The sequence below is a fragment of the Acomys russatus genome, chromosome 1, assembly GCF_903995435.1.
Source record: "Acomys russatus chromosome 1, mAcoRus1.1, whole genome shotgun sequence".
In the NCBI taxonomy this organism is placed as follows: Eukaryota; Metazoa; Chordata; class Mammalia; order Rodentia; family Muridae; genus Acomys; species Acomys russatus.
The window spans coordinates 60,823,726-60,839,778 of NC_067137.1; positions in this window are offsets into that span (position 1 = coordinate 60,823,726).

Consider the following 16,053-nt stretch of genomic DNA (forward strand, 5'->3'; position numbering starts at 1 on the left):
AATAATTAATACTTCCTTGAGGGTTATGTTTATCAGCCCACACAGTTAACATTTAGCTAAATTTACCTATATCCTTGCTTTGTAGTCTGAATTCACTTGCAGTGCTTGATATTTATATTTTAGTAGACATGAAAATATTAAATCTCAGTGGAGAAGGGACATTTGCATTCATGACAGTCATTTTGAATTTTCAAAATTAATCTTACTTATTATGATGAACAATGAATTGGCTTCTGCAGAATCACTAAACTTAATCATTTGGGATTTTTCAAATTTTTCTATATACCAGCTTCAGAAGAGGAAAGTGTAATTATCTTCACTAATTTCTTAGTCTCTTTCCAGATTACTCTGAAAAACATCCAAGCTCATTTTATATCCTTGTTACCCAGATTACAATGGATGTTTTGATCATAGAATGAGTACCTTTTTAAAAACCACAAACATCACCTATTACATAATCATTTCTTCAACGCATTCTCCAGAAACAAGTCCTTAAGCCTATGAATCATTTGATGAATTGATCTGAATAGAGCTCTTAATTATACCATTTCTAAATTAATGTTACTCTCTAACTAGGATATTTGAGACTACTTTAAGACCGTTGGTTCTCCTGTTTCCTTTTGTTTCTCCTTTTTTCTTGCCCTCCATTATCTATTTTCCCCACTATGTTTGTTAGTTAACTTTAATCCAGAATTTGGTAAGTCTTTTGATATCTTACAGGGAAGGGTTTGGTTCTATCTCCATCTCTTGTTTTCTTTCAAATGCTACCTACATTTGGTTTGATGTATACTTCCCATCAAGCTTGTGTATGCATCAGTATTTGACATTCCACACAGTTTTTTCCCCAAGTGAACGCCAGAGATCCCTAAATGAAAGACTGCCTGAACATTAATGTGCTCTTGTTTTCAAACCATGCTAACATGTTTGATGAGTACTTAGATTCAAAATATTTACCATACAAGGTAAATATATGTATCCCCTGATTTAATATATGTAATTCATATCACTTACTACCTGAGTGCCAGTTCATTATCTTTTATATAGAGAAGACATTTTTTTCAAAGAGCATTTAATGACAACTTCAGCTTTAGTGATCTGATATAATTAAAAAAAAGAATGATGAAATCAGATTACCTCTTTTTTTCTTTTGTTAATCATGTCACAGCACATTTTTCCTTTTATCACTCTGCAGGGCTGAGAAGAGAAGATAGTTTCACTGTGCAAAACAGGGATGAGGTAAAAGCCTTGATGAGTGCTGTGGGTGCCACTGCTACACAGCCATGCTGCTTTCTTAAGTAGAAGGAGGTGGAAGCACTGCCATTGTGTGGTATCACTCAGCAGGTGCAAATGAAGTGCAAAATGAAAGATCTCAACCCACACAAGATACAGAGCAGAACCAGGTAGCACTATGTAGTCACTGCTGTGCTGGGCTATTCACTGTCACTGACAATTTAACTCCAGCCAGACAGGTGTCCTAAATCCCTGACTCTGCTGCCTTCAAAAGAAATCGTGTTTCACTCTGTACTGCTTTTTTAAATTGTTGGTTCCTCTTTAGGATTCTCTGTTTTATTTTTTATTTAATTAATTTGTTCAGATTATATCTCAATTATCCCACCACTTGTATCCTCCTGTGCCTCACTTGCTCCCACTTTCACCCTATTCCCCTCCCCTATGACAGAGGAGACCTCCTCCCCCACCATATGGTCACAGCCTATCAAGTCCCGTCTTGGTAGCCTGCTTATGCTTTTTCTGAGTGCCACCAGGCCTCCCAAGCAAGGGGAAGTGGTCAAATATGGGGCATGAGAGTTCATGTCAGAGTCAGTTCCCACTCTGCACACAACTATAGAGAATATTCTGTCCATTGGCTAGATCTGAGTAGGAGTTCAATGTTTACTGCATGTATTGTCCTTAGTTCATGCAGTAGTTTGAGCAGACCGCCCCCCCCAGGTCCGGATCTGCCCATGATGATATTCTTGTGGATTTCTGGATCCTTCTATTTCCCCATTCTCCCACACTTCTCTCACCTAGAATCCCAAGAGGAAGTCCCTGCATCTATCCTAATCTCCTGGGAAGTGAAGACTTTCATGGGACATCCCTTTTGGGCTAGTGTCTAATTTTGAGTGAGTATATACCATGTGAGTCTTTCTGGGCCTGGGTTAACGGACTCAGTATGATCCTTTCTAGTTCCATCCATTTGTCTGCAAATTTCAGGATTATTCCATAGTGTAAATGAGCCACAGTTTCTGTATCCATTTCTTGACTGAAGGACATTTATGTTGTTTCCAGGTTCTGGCTATTACGAATAAGGCTACTATGAACATGATTGAGCATATGACCTTGTTGTGTGGTGGAACACCTTTTGGGTATATTCCAAGGAGTGAAATAGGTGGATCTTGACGTAACCTTATTTCCAGTTTTTTGAGAAAGTGTCAGATTGATTTCCAAACTGGTTGTACAAGTTTTCATTCCCACCATTGTCCACATCCTCGCCATCATGTGGTATCACTTGAGTTTTTGATCTGAGCCGTTCTGATGGGAATAAGATAGAATCTCAGAGTCGTTTTTATTTGCATTTTTCTAACGACTAAGGACATTGATCATTTCTTTAAGTGTTTCTCAGCCATTCAATATTCCTCTGTTGAGAATTTTCTCTTTAACTCTGAGCCCCATTTCTTAATTGGGTTATTTGGTTTGGTGGAGTTTAATTTCTTGAGCTCTTTATATATTTTGGATATTAGATCTTTGTCAGATGTAGGGTTGGTGAAGATCTTTTCCCAGTCTGTAGGCTGTCGCTTTGTTCTCTTGACAGTGTCTTCTGCCTTACAGAAGCTTCTCAGCCTCATGACGTTCCTAGAAGAATGACAGTGGCTACTCACTTCCTAGTGATAGAGACTCTTAATGACCACATTTTGGTTTGTATTTATCCACAACTGTCATATTTTATATGTCTGAAGAAGTTAGACATTTTACTTACATCAAAACATATTCCATAAGTCTAAAACTATGAGTTCAACATGATTTAGAAATTTTAAATTTTTTATATTTTTAGAATTTCAAGCATGAGTACTATATTTACATTATTTCTGCCCCTAACACTCTTTCCTTGCCTCCCTTCTCACTTTTAAATCCATGACTTCTTCTGTAATCATTGTTCCTTATATATATCCATATGAATATGTAAATACAGTTATGGACTATGTTCTCCTGCTATTCTCCATCTACTGACTCCTGAAAGTTTTCTGCACCCCCTCCCCTTTTCTGAGGATTATTATAGTTTCAAGAAGAAGAATCTATGGAGACCTCCAACTGTGACCCTCTACATCATGTCTGTTTGTGGGTCTTCCATCTGCTTCCATCTACTGCAAGAAGAAGCTTCTCTGATGATGACTGAACAAGGCACCAATCTATGAGTATAGTAGAACATAATTAGGAATCATTTCAGTTCATCTATCTATCTATCAGCTGTCAGTTTGTTTATTTATTTATTTATTTTAAACCAGTTTTGTTTTGTTCTACCCTGGGTCTCTGTGGTAGGAATATAATTCATGTGTAGAAATAGCAAACCAATATCCATTATTATGTAAAATTAATACATGTTAATAAAAACATAAAAATATAACAAATAAATATAATAGGCAAATGTATATTATTTTCACTCATGGGATCAATTAATAAGAATTTCATCCTTCCTTGCTAATTTCAAGAACCTAATTTTACTATCAAAGTACATATGTACTATCAGATATACTTAGTATATATCTTAGCTTTGCATACATGAAATGTATGTATGTGCATTTATACATATATATTTCTTCAATGAGACTACCTGATTGTGGATTAATCCACAGCCAAAGCCCCATTGTATATACGTGTAGTAATATAAATGTACATGTAAAAACAAAAAAATAGTTAATAATAATAACTAAAAATATTTTTTAAAACAGAATAATCATTTTAAGGTGTCTAGACATGGCTGTATGGTGTGTTCTCTTTCTTCTGCCTAAGAATGCTAGGATTACAAAGTTGTGTGAAAATACTGACAAGACTTTAATTGGAATATTTCTATGAATTCGTAGGTAATTTACATCACTATGATTCTGATATATTCTCACATTGTTTATTTGTGGTTTCCTGTATATCTTTAATGGATATGGTGCTTTATGGAACTCCTGAGTGGGGTCTGTGATTCTTGTGCCTGTTCTTGGGTTTTGATGGTTTTGTTTCATCTAATTATACTTGATTTAATCATGTTTTATTGTTATCTTTTACAAGCCTGTTTTTTTTCTAATGAGATCCAGAAAAGAAGTGAATTCCAAGAGGAGGGGAGACACTGGAAAGGAAAATAATAATATATTCAAGAATAAAATTTGTATTACAATATTTTCACATTGTCTTATAATTCCCAGAAGGAGTCAAAGTTGTGACTTCAGAAGAAGAGAAGAGCAAAGATAGAAACCTTTTATTTTGAAGGAATTAAAATGTCATTACAACCATAACTACAAAGGAAATAGGTAATTATACCATTGCAAAATCACAAGCTCACAAAATCTCGACTGTTACAAATACCAAAAATGAAGGGACTTACCAATCACTGGTCATTAATATCTCTCAACATCAATGGTCTCAATTCTCCAATAAAAAGACACAGACTAACGGAGTGGATGCATAAACATGACCCAACATTCTTCTGCATTCAAGAAACACACCTCAACCACAAGGACAGACATTGCCTCAGAGTAAAAGGTTGGGGAAAAATATTCCAAACAAATGGTCACAAGAAGCAAGCTGGGGTAGCCATTCTAATATCTAATAAAATAGACTTTCAACCAAAATTAATCAAAAGAGATGAGGATAGACACTTCATACTCATCAAAGGTAAAGTCAACCAAGAAGACATCATGATTTTGAACATATATGCTCTGAATACAAGGGCTCCCACATTTGTAAAAGACCTATTAACAAAGCTTGCCCCACTCATCGATACCCACATATTAATAGTGGGAGATTTCAACACCCCACTTGCACTTAAGGACAGGTCTTTGATTCAAAAACTAAGCTGGGAATAAACTCATTAACCAATGTCATGAAGCAAATGGATCTAACAAATATCTACAGAACTTTCCACCCAAACGCTAAGGAGTATACCTTTTTCTCAGCACCCCATGGAACATTCTCTAAAATTGATCACATAGTTGGTCATGAAGCAAACCTCAACAGATACAAGAAGATTGAAATAATACCTTGTATCTTATCAGATCACCATGGCCTAAGGCTGGACTTCAACAGCAACAGAAATAACAAAAAGCATTCTAACATGTGGAAACTAAACAAGTTTCTACTTAATGACACATGGGTCATGAAAGAAATAAAGGAAGAAATAAAAGACTTCCTGAAATTCAATGAAAATGATGGAACAACATACCCAAATTTGTGGGACACATTGAAAGCAGTGCTAAGAGGAAAATCCATAGCACTAAGTGCCTTTAAAAAGAAAATGGAATCATCCCACATAAACAACTTAACAACACATCTGGAAGCTCTAGAAAAAAAAGAAGCAGAAACACCCAAGACGGGTAGATGCCTAGAAATAATCAAACTCACGGCTGAAATCAATAAATTAGAAACAAAGAGAACAATCCAAAGAATCAACAAAACCAAGAGCTGGTTCTTTGAGAAAATTAACAAGATAGACAAACCGTTAGCCAATCTAACTAAAAGACAGAGAAACACTATCCAAATTAACAAAATCAGAAATGAAAAGGGAGACATAACAACAGACACTGAAGAAATACAAAGAATCGTAAGAACCTACTTTAAAGGCATTTATGCCACAAAATTTGAAAATTCAAGGGAAATGGACAAATTTCTCGACCGATTCCATTAGCCGAAATTGAACCATGGCCAGATAAACAAATTAAACAGCCCTATTTCGCGTATAGAAATAGAAGCAACCATTGATAGTCTCCCAACCAAAAAAAAAACCCAGGGCCAGATGGTTTCAGTGCAGAATTCTACCAGTCCTTCATAGAGGAGCTAATACCGATACTATTCAAGCTATTCCAAAAGATAGAAATGGATGGAATATTACCAAATTCCTTCTATGAGGTCACAGTCACATTGATACCTAAACCTCAAAAAGATCCAACAAAAAAAAAGAGAATTTCAGACCAATTTCTCTTATGAACATTGATGCAAAAATACTCAGTGAAATTCTCACAAAGCGAATACAATAGCATATCAAAAACATCATTCACCATGACCAGATAGGCTTCATTCCAGGCATGCAGGGATGGTTTAACATATGGAAATCCATCAATGTAATCCATCATATAAACAAACTGAAAGAGAAAAACCACATGATCATCTCTTTAGATGCAAAAAAAGCATTTGACAAAATCCAATACCCATTTATGTTTAAAGTTCTGGAGAGATCGGGAATACAAGGCACTTATCTAAACATAATAAAGGCTATATACAGCAAACCAACAGCCAACATTAAATTAAATGGAGAGATACTCAAGGAAATCCCTCTAAAATCGGGAACCAGACAAGACTGCCCTCTGTCCCCATATCTCTTCAATACAGTTCTTGAAGTTCTAGCCAGAGCAATAAGACAGCAAAAGGAGATCAAGAGGATCCAAATGGGAAAGGAAGAAGTCAAATTATCCTTATTTGCAGATGATATGATAGTGTATATAAGTGACCCACAAAATTCCACCAGAGAACTCCTACAGCTGATAAACACCTTCAGCAAATTGGCAGGATACAAAATAAACTAAAATGTCCTTACAATGAAAATAGACCAATTGTAAAGGAATTGGATCAAGATTTTATAGGATAAACATTTTGAGCCATCTGTAAGGCCAAACACAATATTACATACATTCAAACATTTGTCATGAGGAAAACACATAAGTGAAAGAATACAAACCAGGCAGAAAATATTTAAAGGTGCAATAGAAATTCTGGATAAAGAATCCTAGAGAAATTTGAGGACAGCCTGCACGAATTGAACAGGTTACCTTCTTTATGCTTTTACATTATTTCTCTAGCACTCTCATTACATGAGTTTTAGAATTCCTATTCTACCATAGACATTAATGTAGAAATTCTTAGTAAATATTTGTAGGTTACAATAAAAGAACTATAATTAGTTTGCTTAATGACAAAAGTAACTATTAAGATGATAATTAGAATTTCATATACAGCAGTAAAAGCTGTATAACAAAGTTATATTAAATTCTTTATATAATGATGATTACAATAATAATGTACTACATCATATAAAAAACTCAAGTACAAAAACTGAGTTATTTTTATATAAGTTGTATATAGAATGATGTTTTTCCAAAGCCAGGGAGTCAGGATGAGAAATCGAGAAAGTTGATAAATATTATTAATGAAGAGTTTGAAATGACTAAGATCCGATGTGTTCTTGCATAGTAGGATGAAAATAAATATAATATAATATAAAAATAATAATGTACTGTATACTTCAGATAGCTAAGACCATTTTGAAAGTTTTTGCCACAAAAAGATGATTAATATTTTTTGGATATTGGTATACTTAAACTTATTTAAACACTACATGATGCTTTCTGGTATCTAAATATTAAATAGTAGACACATTGATATATTAAATTATTATTTTAAGTATCCTTTTGAAACTCATCTGAAAGGTGTTCAGAAAGGAAATGAAGTACAAATGAATACATAATACTAAACTTCTGTCTCTAGTGATACAGCAATTAACCTTGGTTGCTCACTTTACAGGATCTAACATTATTCAGGACAGAGATCTTTGATCACATCTGTCAAAATGTTTCTTTTTTCTTTTTTCTGTTTATTCTTCCTTCATATAATACATCCCAAGCAGTGTCCCATCCCTCCACTCCTCTCAGCTCTCCCCAACAACTCTTCCCCTCTCCCCTGGATCCACTCCTCCTCCAAGTCCCTTCAGAAAAGAGCAAGCCTCAAAGGGATATCAACCAACACAGCATAAAAGTAACCATAAGACTACACACAAACCTTTACATGAAGGCTAGAAAAAACAACCCAGTAGAAGGACAAGGATTCCCCAAGCTCCATGTAATGTTTGGCTGTAGGTGTCTATCTGCTCTGATCAGCTGCTGGAGGAGCCCTCTGTGTTGATAATTGGGCTATGCATGAATCTTATAAGTATACTAAAATATCATTAGGAATCACTTCATTGACTTTGGTTTTTTCAGCCATTAATGTTTGGTTCTACCCTACATCTCTGGGCTATCAAGCCTCCGGTTCCTGACCATCCAGACACTGTTGTTGGCTCCCTCTTTTTCTATATTAGGTTTATTGAGATAGGTGAACTCATCTTCATTGAATGTGGATCCATCTAATAGCTTCTGTTTCTTCACTGTCTAAAATGAGAGTGAGACTGAGTAGTAGCGTCCATTGCCCCATGCTTCCTCATGGGAGTACAATGTGATCTGCTGCCTCAAGCTATTGCCACCATGATATCCTGTCATGAGAAACTACACCTTAAGTAAAAGGTAAAATAAACACTTTGAGTTGTTTTTGTCAGACATTTTGCTGAAACAATAAGAATGTTAACTGGTTCTTTAGGTAGAATAAAAGTTAACTAATGAGTTAAAAACCATGAGAACAACAAGATGTCTTCATGAGTGTCTGCAGGCCTAGTTGCCCGAGATTCCTCCCAGGCACCACAAGGGGGCTAAAGAGCATGGACGCTGCAACAGTGTCCTCTAATTACCACACTTTCACATAAGCACACATGCACATGAATGCACATAGACTTATAATAAATAAAAGTAAATTAAGAGAAAACATAAAGTCTCTTCTATACATGATAGAAATAGTATGCTAAATATTATTATGTAGTATATATAAATTACACTAGATCTTGAAAGGCCCATGTCTGAGAAAAATAAAAAGGTAGATGAAGACAATACATAGGATTTTAAAAATTGTATGTATGTACAAGATTAGATGAATAAATGACTTGCTCGATGTCAGAAGAAAATGACTTGCCCTAATCGATACACAGGGAATAATTTGAGAATAAAATTCAGAGGAGCAATAAACTTTTAATTTCAGAGAAAGATAGAGTAATGCACCTGTACAGTGGTGAATTTTCAGGGACATTAATTCTTAAACATTAACTAAAAGTTATTTTCCAGTTACATTTCAAATGTGTTTTTTTCAAGCCTAAATCCAGGTTAAAAATTACTGAAGTAACCAGATAACTATCAAAGCTCAATTAAGAGAAAATGTTAATAAAAAACATATAATGGGAAAATAATTATCATTGTGGTATTAAAAATAAAAATAGGACTTGTTTGATGGTGATGCTTACAGTAGCATCTTGAAAAGAAAATGAAAGAATAACTCATAATCGATTTTAGCCATCAAAAATTGTGAAATTGTTTTGCAAATGTCAAAGAAAGTACAAAAATGCATGGAGAAATAGAGGCTGATTCTTTGTCAGTGATCTCCAATCACCTTCACGTAAACCACGTCTGTTGCAACAATGTTCAGTACACAAGCATGTTTCATGAGTCAATTCAGTAAGGCAGGCTTTCAAAAAGCTAAACAAAGTGATTTGGCTCCATCTTGTGGCAATCTTGGATATAACAATGCTTCAACATTTATACTGCTATTCAGCCCAAAAGTTAATTTTACTTATTCTTTGAGAATTTCAAACAAGTGTTTTTATCATATTCATCCTCAAATCCTCTCCAATCCACCTCACCTCCTACTCCCAACTTTGTGTCCTCTGTTTTACTTAATAACCCTTTAACTCCAATTTGTGCTGTCTAAGTTCTTCAGGGTATAGGGCCTGGGGAAGAAAATAAACCTACAAGAAGCCGCACTTAGGGAAAACAGGCTCTCCTCCCAAGGAAGCCATCACCTGTCTGTATCTCTTCTGTTAGGGGTCAGAGCTCATGACTCTTTCCTACATCATGCAAAAATGTTGACTGGCTTGATTTTATGCAGCAAATCACAGCTACTGTTAGCTCATGGGTGCAGAAGCCCTCTCATGCCCAAAAGACAGTATTTCATTCATATCCTCCCTAAGCTCTGGCTCTTAGAAGCTCTACATTTTCTCTTCTCTGATGGTTCCTGAACCACGGTCAAGAAACATGATGTAAATATCCCACTTGTGGCTGAGCACTCCTTAGTTATTTAGTCTCTTTATTTGACTGCTCAAAACTTGTGGGTTTCTGCATTTAACAATGACCAAATGAATAATATATTGGTAAAGATATGAATTAGAGGACATTTGACTATGTCCATTTTGAAAAATAATAGTAATAAGCTCATCATTGAGGCTGTGAGCTCCCGCCCAAACTATGGATATTTGGCCAGATTTAAAGTACTAAACATGTTTTTTCTCCTGGTGGGACAAGCCTTGAATCCAATTAGATTTATGTTCAGCTAACTTCCTTATACATTCAAAGACATGTTTTCACCTGATGTGTAAGAGACAAAATGACTGTAATCTAAAATAGATGGATACAAGGCAGGGCATTGATCCACTAAAGAGATAACTGTTTTAAGAAAGTAAGTGGACGCTACATGATACTATTAAAGTCGGCCAACTTGCCCTCTGACATGTACACTAAAACTCTTCTGTGGTAAATGTACCTACAGCTCTCATAACACAAAACATGATCATTTTATATAATGATTATTCAAATTAATGTTTTAACAAGATTATGCATATCCGGCAGCAAGATGAGATAGTCAATCCAACTGTAGGTACTTAAGAAAGAAAGAACTTTCCTGAAATTCTTGAAAAAATATGTATTTAGTAATTCACTTGTATTAATTATAGAAAGGTAATATACAGTCAGTAGCGTCCATTGCAATATTATATTGCTGAGATTTCTGCAGTAAAGGTTTTGTGTAGTCTCAATAATAAGGGCAAAATGGAGACTATATATAAACTCATGTTAGACTCTGATGCCAAATAATTACATATTTAGGTATGTATCATACACATATGTGTGTTTTATATACATAAAAATGCCACATTGTTGGAGTATTAAGAGATTTTTAGATCCCAAAATTGTGGATAGGTAACAAGAGACCAGTAGCTCAAAGCCACATATTCAATATTACATGTTTTATCAACATTAGGAAGAAAGAAAAAAATTTTAAGATTTTATTAATTTATTCATATTACATCTCAATTGTTAGCCCATCCCTTGTATCCTCCCATTCCTCCCTCCCTTTTGATTTCCCCCTACTCCCCTCTCCTATATCTGTGACTGAGGGGGACCTCCTCCCCCTATATATGCTCATAGGGTATCAAGTCTGGAAGAAAGAAAATTTTTAAAAAACTTTCTTTGAAAAGAAATGGAAGACCTGAAGGACATGTTTGGAAATTCCAATCAAAAAAGTTTCCCCTGAAACTCTGGAGCTCTCAAAATCCATATGTACCTTTGTCTTACACAATGTTGAATGGATTCTTGAACTGGCCTGGAAAAAGATAGAGTTAAGGGAAATCCCATATTGAAGTTTCATTTAAACGAGACTTCATTCCCAAAGTTTGGGGACAACAGAAGATCCATGAATAGTTCTTATGCACACAAAAAGCTGTGAGGTTCTTCTAGGATCCAGCAAGAAAACTCAGATGGCATGGAATATCAATTCTATGTTGCTGTTTCTACCTTTGTTTAAGAAGAGATAGGAAAAGAAAAGTAAAAACATGAGAGGTGAACACTTCTCATTCTTCTACTTGCAAATCCCCAAGTTTGTTAGATGAAACAAACTTGAACTCGATTCAATGTTGGACTACTAAATTGTACTGGGTATCATTAATTGAGGAATTATAGGTGGAACCTGAAATAATTTTGAAACTATTTGGGAAAAAGATCATATTTTCTCAAAACACAACTGAAAATATAAAGACTATTGCTTCCTTTACAAGAGGTAATGATTGTTTGCTGAATTGGTGAGAAGTAAAAAGCAGAAACAGAGGGATTTTCTGAGTGACTATTACCTTTGATTAATTTTGAGAATAGAGGTTCAACACTTTCTTTGTGGTATAAGAGATAGCATCATTAACTACCATATTATTTGGTTCAATGTATTGATTCATGCGTTTTGAAGCAGTGGTAAAGAATGAAGGTACTACAGTAAAACCAGAAAAAGTAATTTTGAAAATTATCATAGTCTGTTCTCATCATAGCAAGACTTCCAATCTACAATCTGCTTTAATTTTCAAACACTGCTTCTCAGCTGAATTTCTTCTCAATCTCAATGCTTATAAAGCTAGATCCTGGCATACTCAGGTAACCACCTTTATTTCTTCTCAAGTCTCTGATGGAGTTGAAGACCAGGTAGCTTAGATTTACAATTAAGCTTAGTTGCTTAGAGGTTAAGATGTTTTTAGGTCTAGATAGATGTTTTAAGTTGATAATGACAAGATGTGATGGAGACTGATTTCCATTCAGAATTTTAAATGCACCAATATAGGAAAGATGTTTTCTTCAAGGCTGTCAAATACAAATAGCCAAAACAGTAAGAATGTAACATTTATAAAATTCCTGATTGTTTCATAGTTCTTCTTGCTATAGGTAGCTTATTGTATCTATGTGTAATAATATAAATGTATATGTAAAAACATTTAAAAATGTTTAATTAAAAAACAGTGGAAATAAACTAGCATCTGTTTCCTGTGGGGACAGCCCCTTGGAAGCATCCATTCACATGTACACACATTGATACAGAATGGAGATTCAATTGTTTAGAAAAGAAATATTCTTCTACACTAAAATTTTTGAAACCACCTCTATAGGTAATGAGAAAAATTGAACATTTTTTGGAATCATAAGAATACTGATGTAAGCTCCTAAGTGTGCTCTATCTCTTGGAACCCCATCCCCATCTGAAATCCCAGAGTCCACCGGTCATCAGGAAAAAACAGAGCCTGCCAACAAAGGCATGGTCTGCCCATACCATCTGCACCAGCCTTCCATGCCCTGCCCCAGTGTGCACTGCTCCATATCTCCTGGGAATGCTCCATTTCCTGGGCCACAGCTCCAACTGCAGTCACAGAGACAGGCAAGCATCAGGGAACAACAGTCTCAGAAACCAGCAACCATCAGGGAATAGCACCAACCATCAGGGAGCAGCAGAGACAGACAATCATCAGTGTCCAACAGCTCCTCACACCCCCCATTTCCTGAACACTATCTCCACCTGAAATCCCAGAGACCAGCAGCCAGTGGATACTAACAGTTCTTCCTATATCTCCAGAGGCCTGATGCCACCCTGGACTACCAGCTCTACCTACAGTCCTTGAGGCCCACTAATATTAGGAATGAACAGACTTACTAACACCAGGGTCAACCAGATGGCTAGAAGTCAGCATAAGGACACAAGCAACAAAACTCATTGCCTCATGGCACCTCCAGAACCCAGTCATCCTGCTTCACCAAGCTCTAAACACCTTAACACATTGAAGCACAGGAAAATGATCTTAAATCTGATCTTATGAAAATGATAGAGTTACTGAAACAAGAAAATAAATCTCTCAAAGAAATACAGAAAAATACATTCAGACAGATAAAGGAATTCAATAATCCCTAAAAGAAATGCAGGAAAATAAACTCAAATGAGAGTAAGAACTGAATAAAGTTATTCAAGATCTAAAAATTGAAAGAGAAGCAAAAAAGAAAACATAATCTAAGGCAACCCTAGAGATGTAAAAACTAGGAAAGAGAACAGGATTACAGAAAAAAAAAAACATCAACAGCATACAAGAGATGGAAGAGAAAATAGCAGGTGTAGAAGATACAATTAAAGAAATCAAAACATCGGTAAAAGAAAATGTTAAATCTTAAAAGTTCCTGACAAAAATAATGCAAGAAATCTGGGGCACTATGAAAAGACCAAACCTAAGAAAAATACGAATAAAAGAAAATGATTCCCAGTGCCAAGGCCCAAAAAATATTCTCAACAAAAATCACAGAAGAAAGCTTCCTATAAGCATACAAGAGGCTTATAGAACACCAAATAGATTGGCCCAGAAAAGAAAACACTCTTACCGCATAACAATCAAAATACTAAATGTACAGAACAAAGAAATAATATTAAAAGCTGCAAGAGAAAAGGGCTAAGTCACATATAAAAGCAAACCTATCAGAATTTCACCTGAATTATCAACAGAGACTATGAAAGCCAGAAGGACCTGGAGACCACATATGTCAGCCCAGAATACTATACACAGGAAAACTTTCAATCACCATAGAACAAAAACACCAAGATATTTCATGACAAAACAAAGTTTAAACAGTACCTATCTACAAATCCAGACCAACAGAAGATACTAGAAGGAAAACTCCAACCCAAGAAGGCTAACTACACCCAGAAAACATAGGAAATAAATTAACTCACATCCGTAAACCCACACACACACACACACACACACACACACACACACACACACACACACATACTACTACAACTACAACCACCACCACCAACATGGAGAAATTGAAGACTTTCTATAATTCAATGAAAATAAAGGCCCAACATATCCAAACTTATAAAACATAGTGAAAGCAGTGCTAAGAGGAAATTCATAGTGTTAAATGCCTTTATAAAGAAATTGGATAGATCCAATACTTAACTTAACTGTACACCTAAAAGTTCTAGAACAAAAAGAAGCAATCACAACAAAGAGGAGTAGAAAACAGTAAATCATAAAACCCAGTGTGGAAATCAATAAATTAGAAAGAAGTGGAATAATTTTTAAAAAATCAATGAAACCCTAACTTTAACCCTTCACTTACCAGAAAACTGGGACAGAGGGGAAGGCATCCTATTGGGACTCTAAATGAGAGACGCATGGGAGAACAGCAAAATAAAAGGATCCAGAGGGTCCTAGAAACCTACAAGTAGAACAATATGATAGGCAGATTTGGGCCCAGGGGTCCTGCTCAAACTAAGGCACCAGCCAAGGACAATACAGGAGGTAAACTTTAAACCCTTCCCAGATCTAGCCAATGGTCAGAATATTCTCCACAGTTGAGTGGAGAGTGTGATACGACTTTCTCACGTACTATGGTGCCTCACATTTGACCATGTCCCCTGGAGGGGGAGACCTTGTGGCACTCAGAGGAAGGACAGCAAGTAGCCAAGAAGAGACTTGATACCGTATGAGAATATATAGGGGGAGGTAATCCCCCTCAGGAACAGTCATAGGGGAGGGGAATAATGGGAAAATGGGGGGGGGAGGAATGGGAGGATACAAGGGATGGGATAAACATTGAGATGTAACAAGAATAAATTAATAATAAAAAAAAGATATATTAAAAAAAAATCAATGAAACCAAGAGCTGGTTCTTTGAGAAAAATAACACAATACAAAAATCCTTAGCCAATCTAACTCAAAGGCAGAGGGAGAGTATCCAAATTAACAATATCAGAAATGAAAGCGAGACTATAACAACAGTCAATGAAGAAATAAAAAAAAATCATTAGGTTTTACTTCAAAAGCCTGTATTGCACAAAATTGGAAAATCTAAAAGAAATGAACAGTTTTCTTGATAGATTTCACCTACCAAAATTAAACTAAGATCAGGTAAACAGTTGAAAGAGTCCTAGAACCCCTAGGGAAATAGAAGCAGTCATCAAAAGTCTCCCAACAGAAAAAAGCCCAGGGCCAGATGGTCTTAGCACAGAATTATACCAGATAGCCAAAGAAGACCTAATACCAATACTCCTCAAACTAGTCCACTAAATAAATACATAAATAAGAAAGAAAGAAAGAAAGAAAGAAAGAAAGAAAGAAAGAAAGAAAGAAGAAAAAAAACAGAGGAACATTATCAAATTCATTCTATGAAGCCACAGTCACCTTGATACCTAAACCACACAAAGCTCAACAAAGAAAGAGATTTTAGACCAAATTCACTAATGAATATTGATGCAAAAGTACTCAATAAAACTGAATCCAAGAACATTTCAAATATATCATCCACCATGATCAAGTAGACTTTATCCCAGCAATATAGGGATAGTTCAACATACGAAAAGCCATCAAAT